At 41.6% G+C, this 25,728-nt stretch overlaps 1 long non-coding RNA gene across 1 annotated transcript in view; it reads right to left on the reverse strand.

Moving 5' to 3' along the window:
- The window catches only part of LOC130708450 (uncharacterized), a 238,018-nt gene that overhangs the window by 191,056 nt on the left and 21,234 nt on the right, over nucleotides 1–25,728 (reverse strand). The window contains exons 2-3 of the long non-coding RNA XR_009008671.1: nucleotides 19,466–19,580; nucleotides 16,681–16,753 (exon numbers count right to left, since the gene is read on the reverse strand). This is a non-coding gene — a long non-coding RNA (uncharacterized LOC130708450). The remainder of the gene's footprint in view (nucleotides 1–16,680; nucleotides 16,754–19,465; nucleotides 19,581–25,728) is intronic.

Here is a 25,728-nt window from a genome sequence, read left to right on the forward strand (position 1 = left end):
TAAAAAAGATCGTCAATATTTTGACAAGTCAACTCTCAAGGATGCTGCCACTGTAATCACAACACCTTCTGAGGGGAAAAATCAATTCTCAACATTAAAGTTTCCCATCAGTGTTGACTGTTTGGGTGAGGGGGGAGGACGAGGGGAACAGGAGTGGGAAAACATTTTAAAATGTGAATTTTATTTCCCATAGCAGTATACATCAGAAAACTGAAATATAACTCCGCGACTCTTTCAAGAGTTTCCTTTTGTTTTCCGACGGTAAAGGGGTTTGAAAAAATAAGCTGTCATTATCGGAATGATCAAATGCAGGGAGAAAAGAGGCAGAGGTAAGGAAAGCACCAATTACAGTGCTGCCAATCTGTGTGCATTGGGCTCCTTCCAAACAACAGTGCAAATGGATCTGAGGATGTGGGGAGGGGGACGGTGCGGGTAGAGAAGAGAGAGCTGCCAAAATACAAGACGGGAGGCGTAGAGAAATTGCCCCCTGGCGCTCTGGCCGCAGTTTAATCAGCCAGAGCCCCTGCATTCCCATGCACCGATTCCACTGTGTGTGTTCACTTGCGGATTTGGCTTCTGCCTCAGTCTCTTTGTTTGGGTAGCTAGGCATGAAAAAGAATCATCCGCAACCAGAGCTCCACTTAATTCCCAATTCCTCTCTGGAAACTATCTGTTGGCATCGTGTAATGTTCTGTGTAAAAGGCCAGGCTCTGGCAGGTTCGAAGAGAAATTTCAGACCCTCCATCAGGATCCTCATGGATAAAGCTAAGTCAATTCTTGGAAACTGACAGAAGAATCTGCACCTCTGGAATAATGTGTTGCCCCGGCATCTCACTCTTCTTGCCAGTGACAAACAGGAACCCCTGACAAATTTTCCTCCCCCTCTTAGCGTGTGCAATGATGGCACAGCTGTTTTCTCACTATAAAAAGACAGTTACTCCTCTCTCACTCCAGACTACAGCAAAAGTTCAACTTACACTAGTGATTCAACTACCATGTGTCACATGAAGAAATACAAAAGAAATTCACCAGGAGATGCTCTAAGATTTCTAATCATTTTATCCACGTCCCAGTACCTAAATTTGAGCATGATGTTCACAAGTTTTTGAATGAGCAAAAAACAAGAAATCTGGATAGATATTGCATTACCTGCTGTCTTCAGAAATCTTCATGCAGGGTAATTTTAACCCCTGCCTTTTGTCCCCATGGGTCAGGGAAGCCACTTTGTCATATTATAACTGCTTTGATTTGTATCAAGTACCTATTGGGTTCAAGATACATTCAAGAGTGCTCTGAGAGACGTAAGAAAAACTGGAAGAAAGAATAAGTGAATAGACTTCCAGTAAACAGGAAAGATTATACACACAAATTGGCCTTTCCCTTCCCAAACCCCTCTAAAAAATTAAAAGAAAAAGAAAACATGAACCTACAAAAACAAAGAAAAGAGAAAAGGGGATGACAGCAGATTACAGACAGCCACAATATTTTGGAAATGGAAACCCAAGGAGGGAAAGGAAAGGAGGTACGGGAGGAGGAGTTAACCAGAAACATACCAGTTCGTGCCTCAGAATCCCCAGAAAGTCTCAGGATTTGAGGATGCCAGGTGCCTCCCAAGGAAGAAATGCTGAGTGGGTTTGAAAGCAGGACAACTGACCGCAGGTTTTGTAAGGAGTGAGCGATCCCTCCAACCCCTCACCAGCCCTTTGTGGCCAGGCAGCCACAATCCCCACCCCAGTGGAACCTCAGCGCTGTCCCCCGGACGTGTCATGTGGACGTGTCTGGACTTGGGACCAGCAGACACAGCTGACAACGGAGGGAGGCACCACAATTAAATAAGGAGACTGTGTGATAAACCACGCAATAAACAGACAGTCCGACCAAATCCACCCCCTTCTTCATGGTAGTTCTCAGAAATATTGCCATTCAGGCTTCAGATTGCAGACAAGAGGGGAGTTCCCTGGTGGCCTAGTGGTTGGGATTCCGGGCTTTCACTGACGTGGCCCAGGTTCAATCCCTGGTCAGGGAACTGAGATCCCACAAGCCACGCAGTACGGCCAAAAATAAAATAAAATTTAAAAAATAGAACTACCAATAACCAAAAGGACCTACTGTATAACACAGCGAAGTATACTCAATATCTCAAAAAAAAAAACTGCAGATAGGAGAGAGAAAACTAGTCACAAAGAAGTGGGGATAAGAATGGCATCGTCTTCTCAATAGCAACACTAGCAGCTTGACCCTGGTTGACTCTCCTTCAATCCCACCCCACATCACTCCACATGCTTGGTTCTGCAGCTGTGACTTCATACAGAGGCTCCCACAAAATATTAGTGTTTCTCTCTGTAAGTGCTTGGTATGGCGTATCCACCCAGCACCCTCTTACCAAAGAAATGGCCTTGGTTCTCAACCTACAGAGATAATGAGGAACTGCCTTAGCAAAGGGAAGAACCAGCATGGATTGTTTCCCTGGTCTCTCTGTTCTTTGGACAGTACTTTACTCTCAGTTCCCTGTCCTCCTCTTGTGATTATAACCTAAAGTGCAATGATGGCAGCCAATCCCAAATATATTCCTGATTCCTGCAATGTAGCCAAAGACTGATTTCATCACCCTTTCCTTTTTTGCTGGTGATTGGAGGAACAAATGGATCATGGGCCTGGTCTGATGAATAAATAAATGGCCTGGTGACATCTGGAGTGGCAGTCTTCCAGATCTGCAATTGGCATAAAACACACATAATGAACCTGGGGTGGAGACATTGGGTTTAGGGACCATAGATTTGATATTACCTCACCATCCGAACATCAGCCTAGATTTCCCTTTCTTGGCTGCGTTCAGGGGCTAAATGCCAGCTCCTCATCAACTATGCAGTGGAGACAAGAAGATGATGCTTGGAAAGTCCACCACAGTTTATGAAGCCTGCAGCAGCCAATTTGCTTGACAGAAACTAATCCTGCTGTTACAAGTGTCCTTTTAATTTAAAAAAAAGAAAGAAAACAGAAAAGGAAAGAAAAAAAGAATAATCTCATTGTTAGGTGACTGATGGAGAAGATGATTGTTTCTGCTTTCAGCAAACCAATGGAAGAGAAAGTCAACCCACATGGTCTGAAAAGGAAAATGAGAACCTCACTCGTATACTAGGAAGAATTTAAGAAAGACAATTTCCAGGCACTTGAATGGATACAACTCTTTGTGCCTCTGGTTCCTGGATTTTGTGTTTGAGCTTGGTCTCTCTGCCTTTAGAACTTTCCACTGGTAAGGCCGGCCCCACCTCACTCATGAGGAGGAAATTTGCACATTTCCAGGTTCAGATGCTGAGTGAATCATGGAAGATAATGTTATTTGCAATAGCGGAGAAGCAGCCATTGAAGCAAAGAAGATGATAAGTTTGCTTGGGGGCATGGAGAGTTTGAGATACCTGCAGAACATGCAGGCTGAGGTTCCTGTGGACACTGAGGGTGTTACAAGGTAACTAGAAGACTAGGTCCTGAGCTCAGGTGATCAGTTAAGTTCAGTTCAGTCGATTTGGAATTCATTTGATTAGAGGATAAAGTTAAAGCCACAATCTTGGATAAACTCATCAGGGGCTAAGGTGAAGAGTTTAAAGAAAAAAAAAAAAAGAAGGAAAAAAAAAAAAAAAAAAAAAAAGAAGGTTATTTCAGTCAGGGTAGAGCTAGATTATGCTGTAGAAAAAATAATCCCAAATTCTCAATGACTTAATACCTCAAAGGTTTATTTCTCATCCATTCTTTATGTCAAGAGTTGCCTAGGAATGCTATTCAGTGTCATCTCGCTCTGGGATTTGGACTGATGAACAACCACCCACCTGGAACCCTGCTGGTCTCTGCAGCAGGTGGAAAGATGGGTCTCATACTGGCAGTTAACTGTTGTAGCCCAGAAGTGACAGATATTGCTCCTGCTCATAATTCAAAGGCCAGAACTCATCACACAGCCCCACCCAATCACAAGGAAGGCAGTACTTGTCATCCAACCATGTGTCTGGAAAGAGAGGAGTGCTGACATCAGGAGCCACATTAATGACTACCCCAAGGCCCAGGACAGACTTTGCATAAACATGTCACTACAGAGATGCAAGAACTAAGAGTCGGCACAGAAAAAAGACAGGGGAAGAACAATTAGGCATAGGAGGAGGATCAAGAAAGCAAGAGTCATAGATGACCAGGAGGAAGGAAAGAGAGTGAAGAAAGGAGCAAGTCATCAATGCAGAAGTTTCTAATAGAAGGGTACACCATGCACAGTAAGGCAGAGGGATTTAACACATCCAACTGGCTATCTCACAAGAGACACTTCAGGATGGCACTCATTTCCTTGATGATTTTCTCAGTCACAATTTCTGTCCCTCAGCCTAACCCTAACCCCACAACTAATCTTAATTATAATGATGCATACATAAGGCTGCCTCAGCCTGTGGCCACCAAACATTCTAAATGTCTAATCCCAAACTCCTTGCTCTGATTTCATTCTTATGAAGCAAACTTCTGCTTATGATTTGGCTTTCCTTGAAGGTCTATCTTCAGTAAGAGAGTGTGTTAGTTATTGTATATTAGAGCATTTGGGACCACGTGACAACTCCACTGCTCATTTGGGTAAATTTAAAAGACAGCATTCTGACTCATCAGTGGGATGAACATGGTATATATGAATCTCTCCCTAGATGGTTCCACCCTTGATATGCAGGTAAATGTATGATATGTAGGCAAACATAAGGCCTATAAGCCTTATGTGTAATACCTGACTTTTTCTACAATGAGCATTTAGCAGGAAAAATCCAATAAAAATAAACTTCACGTTGGAGAGGGATAGAGGAAGGAGTACGAAGAATTCAATAGAGGGAAAAACTGGGTAAAAGGAATTAGGAAGTAAAGGAAATGGGGGAAAGAGAGACCCTGAGAGGAGATCGCAATTTCAGCAACCTAAAGACTTTGGTGGCCTTTTAATTTTTGCTGAATTTAAAACAGGACTACAATTGTTTGCAGACTATGAAGTCTACAATTTGGCAAAGTTTAAGTTAAGGTTATTGATGGTGGGATGAAGTATCAAAACTGAACACATGTCAGAAGCCAAGTATATACCATGTTTTTCTATTTCTAGAAATAAGCAAGCTGGGAATTATTAAATAAATTATAATAGAACCAGATTGTATATTTTAATATTATATATAACATGCATTATAATATAATAAATTATAACAGATTATAATATGATGGAATATAATTTGGTCACCAAAATTAGATTGTTAGATAGTATTAAATATCACAGGAAAAAAGATGGCCTCAACAGAACGTTCAGTGGGAAAACCGCAGGGTTTTGAAATATGTGTGCATTATTATACCCAGTTTGAAAAACAGAAAAGGCTAGAAGATCTCCAGGATGGATGGGGAAGTAGTGCTGTGATTATGGCTGATTTTTATTTTAGTCTTTATATTTTCCTGTGATTTTCAAATTTTCTATAATGAACTTAAAATTCCTTTAGATAATATAAATGACTTGTACAGAGAAGCATGCTTCCATTAGCAACTCAGTTTTTCAATTATTTTGTTAGTTATATTGGAATTAAAAACTCATTAGATACATTAAATGTAACATATTTAAATGCTGAGGATATATATGTTCCCAACTGCTTTTAAAATGAAATTGTAATTAGATGGAATAAGAGAATTGAGACTAGAAAAGTTCTCTGAGGGTAATGGCAAAGGCGTGAAATGCCCTATTTCAGATATTAAAAATACCATACAAATGGTAATCTTGTGAACATATTTTGCAGAATGCAATACATATAAATTAAAACTTGACTTTAGATTGTCTCATAAGTTTTAGTATGAACAGAAAAAGTTTTCTAAATTTCAAATTAAGCTAAAGGTTTATTTTTACAATATATGAAAATGAGATGATAAGCAAACCAGTACTGAAAATAAGATTATGGAAAAAAGAGTCTACCTGCCTAAGAGAATATACGATTGTCAGATAGTGGAACCATCCTTTACATACTTACAATATATGTGTTAATTAACAATTAATACTCTAAGTACAGTTCTAAGCTCCATTTGGCGATGCAGAAGAAATGAAGAGTTTCCTCCCTTCTGATGAATTCTGCTCTTTCTGCAAAGACTGAGGCAAGATCATCTGAGAGTAAGGGGGCAGTGTGAAGCTCAGGAACCAAGGAAGGTAGAGAGGCTCAAGGTAACTTTGCAGAGAATAGGACGGTGTGTCCACCAGAAAAAATGCTATATTGCCATGGCTTGAAGGTCTCAACCTAGCTTCGGATTGAGATTATTTCAATGATATAATTGAATGATCTCACTGAGCAAGATGGACTCCTAGGGTGCAAAGAGAAAACAGTTTTATTCTTCACCCCCAACTGCCCATTTGAATCCTCTTTTTTGAGCCAGCTCTTCCTTACCTTTCAGATGAAATATTAGGAAGGTCTTCTAACTCTCTGATCATCTCAGATAATAAAATGTCCTCTGGTCACTTCATCCCCAAATCACAGCTTCAGTTTATAAATTAATATGCGCAGAACTATTGCAACAAAACTCCAAACTTCACTGCAAGCTTGGATATGCTTTAGAACAAAGGGCCTGCAGTGGGGAATGAGGTTTCACCTCTATTTCCCCATTAGTGCTACTTCTCCCGACCCCTCTCCGATCTCCCACCACTTGGCTACTAAAAGGTCTTCCAAGATGGGAGCAGAGACAGCAGGAAGGTAAGGGGAAGGAAGGCCTTATTTGACTGACACAAATATAAGTTGGTGTAGCTTCCCTCTGGTTCTGGCTGCTGTTTTAAGCTGGCACTTATTCTCTCATTCGAGTATCTGTGGCCTCCCCAGACACCCTCCTGCTGGACTCTTCCAGTTGGAATTCCTTTGTCTCAAGCAGTGCCTCTCCTCTAACCAGCCACCTACAATCCCTCTCTGCTTGTCTACCTAGTAGAACCTCCAACCCCTTTTTGCTGAGGACATCTCATTGACTGCAGGAAGTCCTTTGGGTCAGAATTCCTTTTAAACAACCCAGACTCACATTCCTTCTGTGGGTTTCACATTTGGTCCCTGGAAAAATGCAGCTTTGGCCTGGCATAGACCAGAATGTGGTTATTTCCTAAATGCAGCCCTCAGCTGTACTGACACAGTTCATTTCAGTCAGCCCCTCATTAAAGACTTTCTTCCCTAGGCATGAATCTAATGCCTGTCTGTGTGCCCAAGCTTCAAAAGATACCTATCGAAGATGCCTGTGAAGCTCCCACATGGCTAAGGTGTGGGGAGGGAGGGAGTGTCAGATAGGAAGAACTCACAGCTCAAGGTAAGTGAAAGATAAAACTCATAAAACCTGTTTCCACCCACTTTCTTCACAAGTCATATATAGGTGGGCCAAATGATTTGCCTTGGAATATGATAGTATTTGGCATCCTGGTCTTCGGGCCTCAGTGAAAACTGGAACAGAGGATTCTATTTCACTTTTATCTTCCCTCTGTGTAATTTTTTCACTACTGCTCAGCCTCCCAGCTGAAGAGAAACAAGATGGTTGGGATCACGTTATGTCAAAGAGAAATGATGAAAAATAGAGCAGCAAGGGGATTTGGGCTCTGGTAAGAGTGACTGAATTGATGCAGCATGGAACCAAAGCCGGATAAGGAAGGAAGCAAAGGAGGTCAGGGGACCAAATGGTTCAGGAGGTTGAAGAATGAAGAAGGAATGGCTGAGTAAACATTCTGGAAAGAGACTTTTAGCAGTTGATTTACTAAAGGGAATGGAGATGAGAGCAGCTGAACAGTCTTCGGGGCTTGGAGCCTTGTGGACTGGTCAGTGATTATGGAATCATTGGCAGGGTTGGAGTGTTGGAGAGGAGAGCGGGTTTTCAGACCAGAATGATGAACTCTGCTTTGTTGAACAAGCTGAACTTGAGAGGTTAGAGAGACATCCAGGTAATATGACTGGAGGGTTGGAGCTCAGAAGAACAGCGTGGTCCATGACGTGCCTTTCAAAGTCAGGACCAGAGATAATTTTCAATGATGTCTCCAAAGGAGAAAGTAGAAAGACTGAATGCAGAGATCAAGGACCACTTGGGAAATGCATCTTGTTTGAAGGAAGGGGCATAAAAAGAGACTGTTAGGGCTTCCCTGGTGGCGCAGTGGTTGAGAATCTGCCTGCCGTTGCAGGGGACACGGGTTTGAGCCCTGGTCTGGGAGGATCCCACGTGCCGCGGAGCAGCTGGGCCCGTGAGCCACAACTACTGAGCCTGCGCGTCTGGATCCTGTGCTCTGCAACAAGAGAGGCCACGATAGTGAGGGGCCCGCGCACTGCGATGAAGAGTGGCCCCCGCTTGCCGCAACTAGAGAAAGCCCTCACGCAGAGACGAGGACCCAACACAGCCAAAAATAAAAATAAATAAATAAATAAATAAAATTTAAAAAAAAAAAGAGAGACTGTTAACAGAGAAGAAATAAAGCTCTCTGCCATCCCAGAGAAAGAGCTGCATCTGGGAGTTAGGCTAATCTGTTCTGAAGAGTGCTTCATCCAAGAATACCTTTTCTTCCGCTTCCTTTCTAATCACCTTTATTGCCTGATTATGCAGCTAAATCTCCTCCTACCTCTATGCTTAGTTTCCACATCCATAAAATGAAGTTAGTAACAGTTTCTGCCTCTGGGGCTGTGGTGAAGATATAGTGAAACAAAGGGTGACATGCCTGGCATAGAGTATAAACCCAACAAATGTGAGCTATGATTATTATTATCATTTTTTTTCATATTTGTCTCTGCTTAATCAATAATTACTCCTTTACAGGATGAGTATATCGAACTTATTTCCAGAGGGTTTGTCTTTTTTTGCCTCTCAGTTAGCTCTCCCTCTAATGCAAATGGCACTGGGAAAGAGAGAATAACTCAAATGTCCCACTCCTGATGCCCTGGCATGGTTAAGATAAATATGTTGCCATAATGATACTGGTTTGATTTTCAAATCTAATGTTCAGAAGTCACTATTTCCTCTTAGGGACTATGCCTAAAGTTTAGACACATTGTCCCCAACTGGATGATGATGGCTGAAGTATGACATTTATTTACTGTATTAGTTTTCTATTGCTGTGTAACAAATTACAACAAACTTGGTGGCTTAAAACACCACTTCTGTCTTAGTTCACAGTTCTATGGGGCTGAAATCAGGGCACTGCGTGGGTAGGTTCTCTGCTCAGGGTCTCACAAGGCTAAAATCCAAGTGTCAGCAGCAGTCCTCATCTGGGGCTCAGAGTCCTCTTACAAGCTCACTAGTGTTTGGTAGAATTCAGTTCTTTGTGGCTGCAGGACTGAGGTCCCTGTTTTCTTGTTAGTTTGTTGTCAGGGATCTGTCTCAGCTTCCAGAGGCTGCTCCTTTCCACTGGCAGTTCACTACATAGCTGTATGTATTCTTCCAGGCCAGCAGGAATGTTTCTCTCCGACGTTTTCCTTTGCTACCAGTTGGAGAAAACTCTGCTCCTAACAGACTCGCCTGATTAGAGCAGGCCCATCCAAGAGAGTTTCCCTTCTGCCATATAACATACCCTAACCACTAGACTGATGTCTCATCATTTTCATAGGCTCCGCGCACACTCAAAGAGGAATGGATGATACAAAGGCAAGGGTCACTGGGGGGTGGCCTTAGAATTCTGCCTCCCACGCTCACTTATGGAACAGCAACTATGTTTCATGCACTGCCCAAAGCACCGTCGGTACACGATCGATCAGATGCTGCCTTTCAGTTGCTCATCCTCTACCCCACACTGTCCAACACAGGAGGCCCTGCCACATGTGGCTATGGAGCACTCAAACATGGCTAATCCAAATTGTGGTGTGCTGTAAATGAAGCATGCACACTGGATTTCAAAGGACTGGTATCCCCCAAAAACCTGTGAAATATCTATTAATATTCATGTATTAAATACATAGCAAATTGATAATATTCAGGATACACTGGTTTCAAAAAATATATTATTAAAACGAATTCTACCTGTTCCTTTTTACTTTTTTAAAGTGTCTACAGTTGAGCCTTGAACAACGCAGGTTCGAAGTGGGTGGGTCCATGTATACATGGATCTTTTTCAATAGTAAGTAAAACAGTATTACATGGTCTGTGGTTGGTTGAATCCACAGATGCCAAGGAACCTTGAAAAGGGAGGGCCGACTATGAGTTATACACAGATTAACCCCCTGTGGTCAAGGGTCTACTGCTTAAGAAAACTTAAAATCACAAATGTAGCTGGACAGTACTGGTCTAGAACAAGAAAAAGACAAGCACGTCCATGCATACCAGGTGCCAACAGAGAAGCCAATGATGTTTTGGGCACACAAGGAGGAGTGGTCAGTTCAGCTGGGGAAGAGAGAGCAAATAGGAAAGGCTTCCATTGGTTGGCTTCCCATTCACAGCACACAAGGTAGAGCACACTGGTCCTTTCCCAATAGATAGCAATTTATACAAAACTGCAAAGCAATTACTAGTGACTTTTTAATTTTAGAAGGCACACTTCAGAGCAAGATTTTAAAACAAATGCAAATGCCCAAATACAAGTGAACACTTTCCTGACCTTTAACTGTTCTCCATCCAGCTGGACTTTCCTCTTTTTCTTGGACCCCAGGAGACAGAGCCAAATCTCTCTTTGAGCTATTTTGTAGGGTCAAAACTTCAAGGCTGTCATCACGGACAGCGGAGAGTGGCCTGTCTTCCAAAGTCCTCGCCGGCAGTGATTCTCTGGCTTTTAATCTCTCCAATAGAGGGCGGCTATTACCAGCTTAATTAGAGAGCAGTTAATTACCCTCTTGGCCCTCCCAATTAGTTCAAAGAGCTGTCTTTGGCTTCCTTGACTTATGGCAAATCAGAAAAAGAAATGCTGAAATGTGATTTATAAAATTTTGTCTATAATGGTCTTTATTTCCATTGGGACATTCCCTGTCAATTATCTTTTTAGACTATATTCCACTTCCTATAAAGACCCCTGTAAATAATGTGTACTCAGACAAATGCTTTTATATGCAAATAGTTAATACCCTTTAAGCACATGTTATATATCAGATGTTGTGCTCAGCACTTAAATCATCTCATTTAATCTTTACAACTCAAAAAGGTAACAATAATAGTATGATACTAACAATTATTGAGTGCTTGCTAGGTGCCAGGTACTTTTCTAATCTCTTTTTATTTGTGATGAAGTTAATTTAAGGATTAAATGAGATAAAATATGGGAAGTGCTAATAGTGCCTGATGCCAGGAGAAGTGCTCAACAAGTGTTAACTAATATTTAATCCTCACAGAGGTCTTGTGTCATCAATATTATTGTTACTATTTCTATTGCAAAATAAAGGTAAGTAAAGTGAGGCTTAGAGGGCTGAAATTCCTTGCCCTATATCAGTGTGTACCAGAATCACCTGGAGGGCTTGTTAAAACGGATTGCTGCCCCCGCTCCCCACCCCGCCCTTGAGTTTCTGATTCAGTGGGTCTGGGTGGGAGCCAGGAATGTGCATTTCTAGCCAGTTTCCAGCGAGGCCCATGACGATGCTCAGGGATCACACAGCTCTGATCACACAGCTCATAAAGACTTCGCCTCTGCTGCCCATGCTCTTCACTACTCAACACTCCCTCCTTCCACCTTATGTTAACGAAGCTTAAAGTGTCTAAAAATCAAGCTAATGTCAGAACTCAGGCAGCTTTAAACAAATTATAAGAGTTTTAAAGGACAGTATAAAATGATTGACTCATACTACATACTGGGAAATCCTGAACCAAATAGGGCATCAGTTCTTCTAAGGACCACGCTACTCACAAATGCTCATTAGTAAGGGCCTTTTGCTCACTTCCAGCCACCATATATGCCAGCAAAGATGAGTACTGTCTTGTCTAAATATGCATGTAGAGGGGCCCTTTCCATGCAAATTATGGCTCGTTCTTAAAGGGGAGGGATACACACCATCTTCATGATAAGGGTTTTCTCCAGAGTGGAAAGGAGGGCTACGGGATTGAGAGAAATTCGCAAAGGTTTTAATTAGAATACCAATGTTTTTGTTCTTTAAAAAAATGTGAAACAATTCTGGCAAAATGTTGAGATTTGTTAAAGCTCATTGATCAGTACACAGGTGTTTATTATGTTATTCTCTAAATTTTTTGGAATCTTTGGACTATTTTTTAAATATATTTATTTAAAAGACCCTACGCCTACTAGTTCGTAGGGAAATCTCATAACGGAAAAACAGACATGGACCCAGTTCCCGTAGGAGTCACTGTGCAGTGAAGGAAGGTGACCCTGAATCAAACAATCATAGATAGTTATAGAGTTTCAAACCGCAGTCTGTTTTACAAAACTAAGGTTCAGAGTACAAGGAAAGCTTTCAACTCTGGTACCTGACCTAGACTTGGAGTCAGGGAATGCAGAAGTTCAGCTATGAGCAGCAGGTCTTGAAAGTGTTGACTAGGAGCAAGTGGGTTGGGGCACAGAGAACACTGTAGAAAGGCCAAGTGTTGGGAAGGAGCAAGGAGTTTTCAAAGGAATGAAAGCATGTCTGTGGGTCTGAAGAGCTGGGAGCAAGTAAAAGGATGGCATAAGACGAAGCTTAAGAAGCAGGCGAGGGGCAGGTCATGCAGAACCATATTTAGGATTCTGGACATGATCAGTGCCCTAGCAGAATGTAATGTGCCTTCATGGTCACCTGGAAATAGGTTGAAACTATAAATAAAGTTTGTCAAGTCAAGTTAAAGCCTTGACTACTAAGCATCTACAGTTTAACAAGTGGTATACTGGCAAACTGGCTTTCCAAATTAAAAAAAAAAAAAATTCTTGGTTGAAGTGTTTGCCTATGTCTGTGGTATAAACACTCCCACCATGTCTGATTTCAAGTCACCCACGTGATGTTACAGAAGAGATGTGTAGCCAGAGCTGATACAAGCTGGCTTCTGTTCACCACCATATTGTAACTTAGTTCTAGACACATTCTAAATGGAAATGATATTGTGTACTTTGGTATTAGTGAGAAACAACAGTTGTTGAGAGCAGATAGAATAGAATGCATTTTTTTCACAGAGAATATAAGATGTTCTCTTATTTCCTGAAACAAGTCACCACGGTGAATTTTAGGTTTTGTCACTTAATGGAATCAAATCAGAACCATGATTTCAATCTAACCTTGAGTTTATAAGCTTCGTTCATCCTTTGTTTCCTCATGCATAAAATGTGGAATCCCTTGAAGGGATAAAATCTTTATTATTTTATGAAATGAGGTCTTTTATAACCAAGATCTAAGTTATGCCCATTAAGGGTTATAGCTTTCTAGTTTCATTGTCAGGGTGTGGGGACACAAAAAATCAACCATCTGCTGCTTGCTAGTGGTTTCTGACTCATAAATCAAAATTTCCCTCTTCTCTGTATGTCAGAGAATCACCACTGAGGTTGGTTAAGTGATTTGACTTGGCATTTTCAGCACTTAGTCCTCAGCCTACTATGAGGAGGCATCTAATAGGTCAAATATCCATATAACTAATGCAAGCAGTCTTTATGTCTAAAATTTATTCCACCAGGACTTGGGATTAATTCTATAATTAAAATGTTAGACACCTGATTTCCTACAGCTACTCTTGGTGATATCCCACTGTGTATGAGGGCCCCTGGAATCCCTGACTTTCTAAAGAAGTTTAAAAGAAAAAAAAATCAGTATTATCTCATGAATCCCAATTTGGTACACCATAGGTATTTATAAACCAGATTATACAGAAGGTAGAATTTCCTGATTGTGAAGTTTTGTTTTGTTTTGTTTCTTTTCAAGAGTGGTCTCCTTAACAAAGGGTATAAGACAGAATCTTCCAGCATCATTGGCAAGGGGCTACGATAATTTCCCTTGTAAAATATTCCTGTATGATTCATTTATTTCATGAAATAAAAGTGAATGGTGACACACACTTGCATGGAATATAGTTTGAAATCTCTCCAAGGACTGTTATTACTTTAAAAACATTCCATTACAATAATTTATCGTGAAATCTTATTCATTCAAGCTTGCTTCAAGGGCTGTACTTGGAGCCCCAAAGAGCCAGGCAGGGGCACATGGCCACATATTGGCCATATTACTCTGAGAAACTTTCTGAATTTTTATTATAGACATGCACTTTCATACATATCCCAAATGAGGGAAAACAGTAGACTGAATGACCAGGTATCCGCCACCTACTTCAACAGTTATCAATTCATGGCTGATCTGGTTTTATCTTTACCCCCACCCCCTTTTCATTCATCCAACCCCACACTGAATTCCTGAGAGCTTTCAAAGGAAGTTGCGGAATCTTAGCCTGTGGCAATAACAACTGCTCACATTCCTTCCTGGAAACTAGACTTTCTTGTAACCTTACAGTTTCAGCACAGCCATCAAAGAAGGAATGAACACATTTTCCAAGGCATTCTATTTACATGCTCTGGGTTTTTCATCAATCATGTAAAACATAGTGACATTTTCAGTTCAAACTAAAGTGACTCATCAAGCCAGAGGGATGGGTCATTGAGGACATACGACACCTTCCAGTTTAACCTGCTCTTTGACTGTGAACACCTGTGTAGTCATCTTGCCATATATCTCTCCCTGACCCTTCTGTAATGAGAGATCCTGTTTACATAATCCTGAGCCTTACCAGTACAGTAAGAAATGATTTCAAAATTTACTGCAGGAAACCTCAATTTTTGGAAAGTATAAATTTATATCAAATTCAACAGCAGGTCCATACTTTTACTTTAGAAGTAAAGCAAGCCACTGGGAAAAGCAATGGGAGAGAGAGAGTTTGATTCTCTCAACTAGAAATTTTTCTTAAAGAAACAATCAAGCAGTTCTTCAAAAATGTATGTGTTAGGGTGTTGAGTGCAGTAGATTGAATATACAAAAAATATTGGAAACAATTAATTATCCAACAATAGAGGATTGTGGAAATAAACTCTGGAACATCCACACAGTGGAATATTATGAAGCCTTGAAGAATAATGGGGAAATGTTTGTGATATAGTAAGTAAAAGAGAAATGTTATCTTTAATAAATAAAGTGTTAAAAAATAGATGGAAGAACCTATAGATTAAAAGAAACTTAAGAGAAATATTAACCAATTGCAGTGTATTGTATTGCCCTTGTAAGTCTAAGCATGCATACCTGTGGGCATAGAACTGAGGAGATCTGAACAATGACCAGTTATTGAAGGATACTATGGGTTTTTTTATAACTTTTTAAAATGTAATAGTGGTATATTTTTTTAAGTTCTATGTTTAGAGATGAAATGCTATGCTGATGGGGTGTAAGGCTATAAATGAAACAAGTTAACAAAATTTGAGGGTTCATTACACTCTCTATATCTGCACATGTTTAAAATTATGCACTGTAAAAACGTGTTTAAGTTTGATAACAGTATACACTCTGGACTCTATTAATTTTAGCTACCTTTTTTCTCATTCTATATGAAACATGATAATCTTTGAACACTTTTTATAATAAATTATTTAACAACTTGAACGAATGAGACAGGAACGAATGGGGGCAGGCACAACCGTTAAAAGAATGACACAGCCATTGAGAAAAAAGGGATACAACAAAGACTGGTAAAAAATGACCAGGCCCAAGATGGCAGAAGATTCGACCTCCAGGAGACCTTGAGCCTGAGCATCTGCTCATTGTAACACATCAGCTAAATGACAAACCCACAGGCACCGTGGCAGCTCTGAGGCTGACCATAAAAGGCCAAAAAGTGGGCAGTGGCCTGATTTCTGAAGTCCCCACCCCTTCCCCAAAATAGTTAGAATATTCCTCCCACTCCTTAGCATATGAAATTACCCAGCCCATAAAAACTAACAACTCCATACCCAGGAGCCGCTCTCACTTTCTGATACGGCCGGCCGGCATTATACCTGTGGAATATGTATCTCTCTAATAAACCTGCTTTCACTTTACTTTGGCTCGCTCTTGAATTCTTTCCCATGCGAGACCAAGGACCCTCACTTGGTGGCCTGTCCCAGGAACTCGCCCGAGACTTGGGACATGACCATTCTTTTGCTCCCCCTTCTCCTGCAACACTAATTTATGATAGACGTTAATCACCAAAAATTTGCCGTTTTCTCGTTTTTCCTAGTAAACCACTGTGTTCATAAACTGTTAAAAATAGCAATGTAAGATGAAGTCACATATTGTCTCAAACAAAATTTGGTGATCTTCTATTGACCTAAGGCCCATACACCAGTTATGAAGTGACTTTTATCCTGTGGCCTGGGAGCAATTTATGCCTGAAACAAGCAAAGAGACAAGCACAACTCTTTTGAAATCCTTGGCTTTCAAGTTTCAATACGAAGCTAGACTTTCATAAACAAAACAAGTAAGCAAACTGAATCTCCTAACAGGTGAGTGTAGAGAAACAAACAAAAACTTATTTTATATAAATGACTTGGATAGTCTATAACATTTTAGGGACAATTCTGCCCAAACTGATAAGAAAATGCAATTTTTCCAGGTACCAATTTTGTTTTTGCTTTGTTAAGGTGGCAGGATTTATCTTATGTAGGAAAAACTAAGTCACCAAGACATTGAACTTCCAAGCTCCTGAAAGAGGCATTTAAGCCTGAAATGGGCTTTCCAGAAAGTGACTGTAAGCATACAAAATGGAAAAAGGAAAAATCACATATAAAGTACTTACCATATCAGAGCCCCTGTGGATACTTGCGTGGCGCTTTGTAACTTGATTCTGCTTAAAAACTCAACCACAGACCCTGTGTGCAGGAAAGAGAACAGTCCGGAGACTGGATTTTTTTGTGATCCTGCTTGAGTCCTCCAAGGCTCCAAATTGTTTAACTGACTAGAAAATTCTGCTTCACTTCTAGTATTGGTCTCTCCTCCCTGGCCCTGTCAACTACAGGCCCTGAGCCCCGTTTGGGGTAATTAAGTTCTGTCCCACTCACGCCCCTGAGCCCAAGTTCATCCTCTGTCCTGGGTGAGTCTCCACCCCCCGCCAGAGAGTGGGGTCTGGAATGGGCCTTGCTGCCCTGTCGCCAGATGGGTACAGGCAGCACGAGGCTTCTCCCCTCACTCCTTTTCCCACAGCACCTCAGGACTTCTGTTTTGCTTTCCTGATTGCTCCCCTGGTCAATACCCAGAAAGAAGCCTTGAGTCTCAGCCTTCTGGCCCCAGATGTGGCCCTTATCCTTCTTCCTCTAGTAACTTCAGGCTGAGGTCTGGCTCTATGAGGGACCACCTAGAAGCACACTGCCCCCTGGTGGATGCCATTCTTCCTGCCTGGAGCTCCCTGCAGCCAGCCCACCACCCCTCACTCCGGGTGGCGTACCCAAATATCTCCTTAAGTGGGGATTAAACTGTAATTTGCCACGCCTGTAAAAAACATAATTAGAACTGTGGGATGTTCCTCGGTGGTGTGCCAACTGATACATTTTTAGGCTTTCTACAAGTTGTACTGTTAAACACTGTCATTATTAAAATTTAAATTATAGAAACTTAAAATTAACTTACATTAAAAACAACGGCCATAAATACTCAAAACTCATCCCTTCTTAATAATCTTACTACATTTTACTATTTTCTATGCTCGTGAGTTGTTTATATCTATTGGTATCTGGATGGTGGAAATTACTCCACTTGTCAAATCATAGTTGAATTGCAACCATAGGTTGGCTATGGATACAAGAGTTCAGCAAAAAATCAATGAAGACATTCAGTGCGAATCAACTGGCTATATGGAATTTAAAATAAAGAGCATTGTATACTTTATTATTATTTATAAATGGTGTGCTGCACACCCTTTACATCAGTAAAATTTATAAATTGACATAATTTTTTTCTAGAGAGCTAATTGTTAAACATTTTGAAGCACACTACAGTGTCCCTTCCTCCCACTCCAGGGCCAGTTGTAGAGTCTCATTAATTCTCCTAGTTCTGCAAACACCCCATTACTGACCTTGAGAGCTGGTTGGAGGGTGGGAAGCTCATACTCCCACCCCTACCCTCACCCTCACCACCCCCATGAATCCTGTCCAAGTGGAGGGACATCATTAGCATACCACACCTGGCCTCTTCTGCTTCCTGACACATTCGTTCCCTGCGGAAGGTGAACTGACTTCCCTGGTTGGTGAGTTTAGAAGGAGAAAGAAATCATACATGGCCTAGCTCCTGCTTCTGTTCCTTTTCTTAGAAGCCACCCACAGGGGGCATCTCTCTCCATATGGGGAAGTCTGCCATATTCTGGTATTGCCTGAGGCTGATGAGCAAGTTGGTCAAATTCTGGAGTTTGGTATTAAGAATGCCACTTGCTCGGGCTTCCCTGGTGGCGCAGTGGTTGAGAGTCTGCCTGCTAATGCAGGGGACACGGGTTCGAGCCCTGGTCTGGGAAGATCCCACATGCCGCGGAGCAGCTGGGCCCGTGAGCCACAATTGCTGAGCCTGCGCGTCTGGAGCCTGTGCCCCGCGACGGGAGGGGCCGCGATGGAGAAAGGCCCGCGCACCGCGATGAAGAGCGGTCCCCGCACCGCGATGAAGAGTGGCCCCCGCTTGCCGCAACTGGAGAAAGCCCTCGCACGAACCGAAGACCCAACACAGCCAAAAATAAATAAATAAATAAATAAATAAATAAGAAAATCCTTTAAAAAAAAAAAAAAAAAAAAAAAAAAAGAATGCCACTTGCTCAAAGATAGAAGCTATGCTCTGTAAAGTAGCATTGATCATAATGAGGGCCGTATACTGGCCTCCATCTGCTAACTCCTTTGTCTTATTTCTCACTGGTTTAAAAACTGAATGGGGAAAAGGAGTGCTATTTATTGGGTCCCTCAGAAACTCCCAAAGGCTCCTCTTCCATCAGCCTTTGCTCCTGAGGTCACAGAATGCCTTGTGGCTGTACCCATTTGTACTGGTATGCATAAGCCTTTTCTAAGATGAGAAAACTTGACTGGCAAGTATTTGATTCTAATTCCTTTTCTTACCTATACGTGTATGTGCAATAATAATGCTTACACAGTTGAGCACCCTGTATATGCCAGGTATCATACATAGGAACACAGATCTCAGAAAGCAAGTATTAATGACCTAGAGTGTTAAAGTAACTTTCCCAAGGTCACAAAGTAACAAGCTAGTTGTCTGATTCCAAGGCCCTTGCTCTTTCCAGTACATTTTCCCTCACTCCCCTTTTCTTTCTCTTTCCTCCCACTCCCAGCCCTCCAGTCTTCCCTCCTCCCCTTTCCTCTCTCTCCTGCTCTCTTTCACCCATCCATCCTTCCACCACTACCTTCCCCCATTTCCACATTTTCTAGCCCTTTGACACTACAGAAAACTAAGACAGCATCTGAAATCTCAGAGGTTTTTATACATATATATAATTTTAGAATTTATACATATAATTATATATAACTCATATATAATTATATATAAATTCTAAAATATAATAAAAATAAATAAATCAAAATTCTACAAAATCTTACCCCAACAGCTGGGCCCTCAAGAAACTTGGCGGCAGGCATCAGGAAAACTGTAGCTATCTTTTTAGTATCCTCCTCGGGTTTCTCATGAGCAACGTCTAGCATCCCATTCAAGATCCTGGGGGAGGAGGTCACAAAGAAATGAGTGTGTCTCGAGAGAGACCACAGGATTGCATCAAGCTAGAGTCTGTGCAGGCTTGACCAGGGGGCTGGGCTCTACGTGGAAAATGCAGCCTTACCTCAAATGGAGTGTTTTCTGTTACCTCCACATCAAACTTTCTTTCCCTGGGGTCAATAGGTGTGCAACAGTTTCAGAGATTGAGCAAACAGTTTAGAAATTATTTGGGGAATGATTACAGGAAGGGGAAAAATAAATACATATATATACACATATATTCCTATTATATATACTTTAAAAATGCATTCTCTGTGGGAGGTAACATCATCCCCAAGGGGGTGAAAATTTGTTCTCAGGGGAGGGGGTGAAAAAAATCTCTCCTTTTACATATAAAGCACAGATAATACTGACATAAATATAGTACCTAAACAAATACAGTAAGTCTTTGGTATTAAAATTTCATGGAGGGGATATTAAGAAAAACATGTCTAAAAAGGCTCCTTAGGGGAACAATAATTTTTTAAAAAATGGTTGAAGAACAGTGATGTATATTGAGACCTAGCAGACTATGTGACACATGGTAGGTATTCAAAACATGAGATCTGTAGATGCTATTATCATGGTTAGTTGTTCTTACAATTATCCAACAAACTAACTAGAGAGCCATGCCATCCCATCATGGTTAGGGTGGAGAAGGGATACTGTGGCCAGTTCCCAGATGAAGTTAGCTTAGGGTGGATCCTGCATGAGCTAGAGGTCCAAACTGCCGGGGGTTCTAGAAAATAAGCAGATTCTTGCACACCACTGGGATGACCTCTGGGATGCTCAGGAACACTTGTGCAGGATGGCGTTAAAATCCAAAGAACAAGGCAAGGCACAGACGTTTGTGAGCAGCGCAGAGGCTACCACAATGCCCATGTTAATCCTCTGGGGAAAGGAAGTACTCCTAAATTCAGTTTCTTCCTGGCTGAGAACTCTACCACCGAGTTTTGTGCGCCTGCCTCTGTTTCTCTTTAGAGAATCTGGCTCCTAGGAGGCACTCAATATTTGAGTTAATACAGGGTTGGAGCAAATATTGAGCAACCTCTCATGGCTGCTGCATGTGCTCTGCAGGTTGAATTACCCAATGATTATTCTTAAAACCTGTACTTGTGTTCCTTTCAGCGTACAAAGTGGTCTCATATATAGTATCTTATTAAATCATCATAATAACCTAGTAATGTTATTATTCTATCACTACTTGAAGGATAAAGAAGCTGAGGCTTGGAAGGTTCACTTATTTTAGTTATTTGTCGGTTTTTTTTGGCCGTGCTGTGCAGCATGCAGGATCCTAGCTCCCCGACCAGGGATCAAAACTGTGCCCCTGGGGCTTCCCTGGTGGCGCAGTGGTTGAGAATCTGCCTGCTAGTGCGGGGAACACGGGTTCGAGCCCTGGTCTGGGAAGATCCCACATGCCGCGGAGCAGCTAGGCTCGTGAGCCACAACTACTGAGCCTGCGCGTCTGGAGCCTGTGCTCCGCAGCAGGAGAGGCCGCGATGGCGAGAGGCCCGCGCACCGCGATGAGGAGTGGCCCCCGCTTGCCACAACTGGGGAGAGCCCTCGCACAGAAACGAAGACCCAACACAGCCATAAATAAATAAATAAATAAAATTTTAAAAAAACCTGTGCCCCCTGCAGTGGAAGCATGGAGTCCTAACCACTGCACCTCCAGGGAATTCCCAGTTATTTCTCCTCTTTAGCTGCCCAGTAATAAGTAGCAGAGCAAGCCTCCTTTCTACTACGCTACACCACATTTGATATCCTTTCCCACCGAGGAGAAAGACACACGAATGGTAAAGCTACAGAGGAAAAGTCATATGCTGGAATTTGGGGACTCCGAGTGAGGGGTATGGTAATATCTATGAACTGACACAATTAAGTCATGCAGGAAGAGGCGTTATCTCATGGAATATGAATCTAGCATATGGCAGAGCCTGCTGAGGCTGGTCAAACTATCAACTGCCAAGTTACAGGGAAATGAAAAGCCGTCAAAATAGAGATGGAAGCATCTCAAGATGCTGTGAAATTTGGAACATAAAAGACTTAGGGCACAAATATGGAGAACAAAAATATGATATGAAAAATGAATGGCCAGGGGACTTCCTTGGTGGGGCAGTGGTTAAGAATCCGCCTGCCAGTGCAGGGGACACGGGTTTGAGCCCTGGTCCGGGAAGATCCCACATGTCGCGGAGCAACTAAGTCTGTGTGCCACAACTACTGAGCCTGCGCTCTAGAGCCCGTGAGCCACAACTACTGAGCCCACGTGCCACAACTACTGAAGTCCACATGCCTAGAGCCCGTGCTCTGCAACAAGAGAAGCCACTGCAATGAGAAGCCCGCGCACCGCAACGAAGAGTAGCCCCCACTCGCCGCAACTAGAGAAAGCCCGCGCACGGCAACAAAGACCCAATGCAGCCAAAAATTAAATAAGTAAATAATTAAATAATTTTTTTTTTTAAATGAATGGCCAGGTACACGCTTGGTGCAAATTTTCATTTCAGGGCCACAGCTTCAAATGTAGGAATGAAGGATATTTGACTAAGAATGGAGAACATTTTTCAAAGACTGAAAAGAATGTGTTTAGTCAGAGACCAACTCATCTGGCCAAAAGGGCTGTAAATGGAAAACAGATGGGAAAGGAGAAAAAAACACCTAGATAAAACTGAAATGGGTTTCCATGGATGACATGAAGGAAGGCCTGGGAAGAATTTCAACAGTGAGGGAGGTGTCGAGTGATTCCATGAGAAAACTATTGGGAAGGACATCAGAAACAAAATAGGCAGCAGATGTCCTGATATCATGCACAGAACATAGTAACCTTGAGATTACAGCACAGGGTGACAAACAAGACCTCATAGATACCAGGAGAGTTGGCAGGATGGAACAGGTCCATGGGAACATAGTGATAGAAGGGTGTGCTGTGCACAAAAGACCCGTTGAGAGGAGATGGAACAGCATTGTAGGCTGTAATAACAATAGATTCAGAGGAATCCCTGAACACTTGGATGAAGATGAAAGGAGAGAGGAACAGAAGTGATGTTTTTATGGAAACTGAGCTGAGCCACATGGGGGAAAGCCACAAAATTGGCAGAGCACACACGCTGGGGATAACATTCTGGATATCTCATTCAGATAAAAGCAGAGCTTTGCACTTGCCTTCACATCCTAGAAGGTAGAGGAAAGAATAAAAATAACTATGCTCTAACTGATTCCAACCAATGGGAAGAAGCCATTTGTTAGAGTGGAAGGGATGAGACCCTGGGAGGATGTGGCCATGGCATCTTCAAGGGAAGACAAGGATGAGCTGGATAAAATGCATACAGAGGACTTAAGGAAGCTAGACTTCAAAATATCTTTTAAAATGGCATAATTCCACAAGTTTCCAAAAGAAGACAGTACCAGGAAGTGCTCAGAAGCATGACTTTGGGCAATTCCAAAGAAGAGAAAAGAGATGGGGATATTCTTAAAGAAATTAGAGTGATGGCACAGAGCTCTGTAAACTAGAATATAGAATGAACACTCAAAAAGATGGAGGCAAGTGATCAGAGTGACAGAGAACCATACAAATAGTAGCAGGAATGTTAAAATCCTGGAGGAATCAAAGCATGCAAAACGGGCAAGGACCAGAGAATGTGTTACAGGTACAAGGGAATTATGATAATGGATGGTAGAAAGGATGTACTATTTCTCAAATTTCTCTTTTAGGGTCTGAAAAAGACTGCAATTGTGGGGCTGCAAAGACAAAAGTGGATAAGAATATGTTGAAATCCAAGGTTGGGGAAGATGTTACTGATCCCTTTTGAAAGCTAATACAGGATCGGACTTGGTGGTCCACAGTCTATGGATCAAGTGGCATTCATTTGCCTATCTCCACACATTCTTCCTTCTTCCTAAGTATTACTAATAGCATGTTAGCAAGTTGATCTCCAAATTCTTATAGGAGATTGGGGATATCACTGTTTTGGATCAGAAGAATTGATTCTATTTGGATCATCTGGATACTCTCCTATTATCAGAGTGCTTTTAGTTGAAATATGTCTAGTTCAAGGCTTAAAACTAGCTAACTAATTACAGAAGAACAGTTTCTAAAGTCCTCAGCGGCATACTGTTTATACTTCTAGTAAGGTATTCCACCTTTACCAACACAAAATGAAATGTGTTGGAGTTTTCTAAGGGTTGTCTAAAGTGGCTTCTCTTAAAAGAACTTGGAAAAATGAGTGTCACTGTCTTTTAAAAAAATTATGGAGTTAGCCCATAGTCAATACATCATTTTATGAAATTACAGAACAGGCAAAACTGATCTGTGGGGAGAGAAATCATGATAGTGGTTGCCAGGATAGATAGGGGCAGGGATAGAATGGAAGAGACCGTAGTGAACCTCCTAGGATGATGGCATACTCAGCTGGAGTACTGGTTACATGGATATCTGCAGTTGTTAAAACTCGCCAAATTGTCACTATCACTGTATGCAATTACACTTCTATAAGAATATATAAAAAGCATATAATAAATCTGGGCAGTGATATGAAGTGAAAAAATAATGATTTTCTCCCATGACTTGACAGCGATCAAATGAAGTTAAGAACATCAAGGAATCAAGAGAAAAGCAGTCTCAGAGTTTGAAATTAGCAGTACTCTACCAGTAGATTTAGTGAAAAGTCAGTCTTACCAACACCCTTGACCTGTTAATTTCCTATTGGCAGAGTCTCCCATATTGTAGAAAAGGGGTACCACTACCCTTTTTCCTGGTTACACTGGAACCAAGTACTGCTGGTTCCCAAACTTCCATGCACATAAATATCATCTTGGATGTTTGTTAAAAATGCAGACTCTGGGTCCATACCTGGAGATTTTGATACAGTAAATCTAGGTTAGTGTCTAGGTTAGTGAATTTCCATTTTAGTGAACATCCTTGGCAAGACTGATGGAGGTAGTCAATGGACTTATACTTTGAGAAACACTTTAGATAATCAAATAATTAAACTAGTTCCTAATTCCTCTAATTTCAGGCTCTACAGGCCACCTTCTGATAATATAGCCTTTTTCCATTCCTTCACAAAGAAAATATGTTGCTTATAGCAATACGTGTATTCCAGCTCATGTGACCAGAGCTCTTTCTTATTCAGTAATAAATAGGCATTGGTTTTGCACCTCAATCTGACGGACCTGGTATTTAAATAAATATAAATACCCTTATAAATGTGGTAAACGTTTCACGTGATACTGAAAAACCGTACTTCTTGGACTGAGGGACAGAAATGTGCCAAATTGATGCCAAATTTACCAAGATAAAGGGTATTTACAAAATTCCCTCCTTATAGAAATCCTATGCCTGACATCATTACGGTTGCTGTGTTCTTTTTTTTAAATTAATAGACAATTTTTTTTAGAGTAGTTATAGGTTCACAGCAAAACTGAGTGGAAAGCACAGAGAGCTCCCATGTATTCCCTGTCCTCTCACACACACAACTTCTTGCATTGCGGACATTCTGTGCCACAGGGTATGCTCTTTATGAGCAATGAAACTGCACTGACATACCATTATCACCCAAAGTCCACGGCACAAATTAGGGTTCACTCTGTGTTGTACATTCTATGGGTTTTAGCAAGTGTTGTGTTCTTCTAAGCCAGTAAGCTTAACAATACCATGTAAATATAATATTTCCATTTTAAACGTAACTCAACAAATATTTAAATAATTTGTGTTGTGGTTTACTTTTCTAATGCTAAACAAAAGTTCTTTACTGACATTTTGGAAAAATGAAAACATATTTAAAAACCACAAGTGGGACTTCCCTGGTGGCACAGTGGTTGAGAGTCTGCCTGCCAATGCAGGGGACACGGGCTTGATCCCTGGTCCGGGAAGATCCCACATGCCACGGAGCAACTAAGCCCGTGCACCACAACTACAGAGCCTGTGCTCTAGAGCCCACGAGCCACAACTATTGAGCCCACATGCCACAACTACTGAAGCCCACGTGCCCTAGAGCCCGCACACCGCAACTACTGAGCCCACATGCCACAACTACTGAAGCCTGCGCACTCTAGAGCCTGCGTGCCACAACTACTGAGCCCACATACCACAACTACTGAAGCCCATGTGCTCTAG

This window comes from Balaenoptera acutorostrata, chromosome 6 (genome assembly GCF_949987535.1).
Source record: "Balaenoptera acutorostrata chromosome 6, mBalAcu1.1, whole genome shotgun sequence".
Classification (NCBI taxonomy): domain Eukaryota; kingdom Metazoa; phylum Chordata; class Mammalia; order Artiodactyla; family Balaenopteridae; genus Balaenoptera; species Balaenoptera acutorostrata.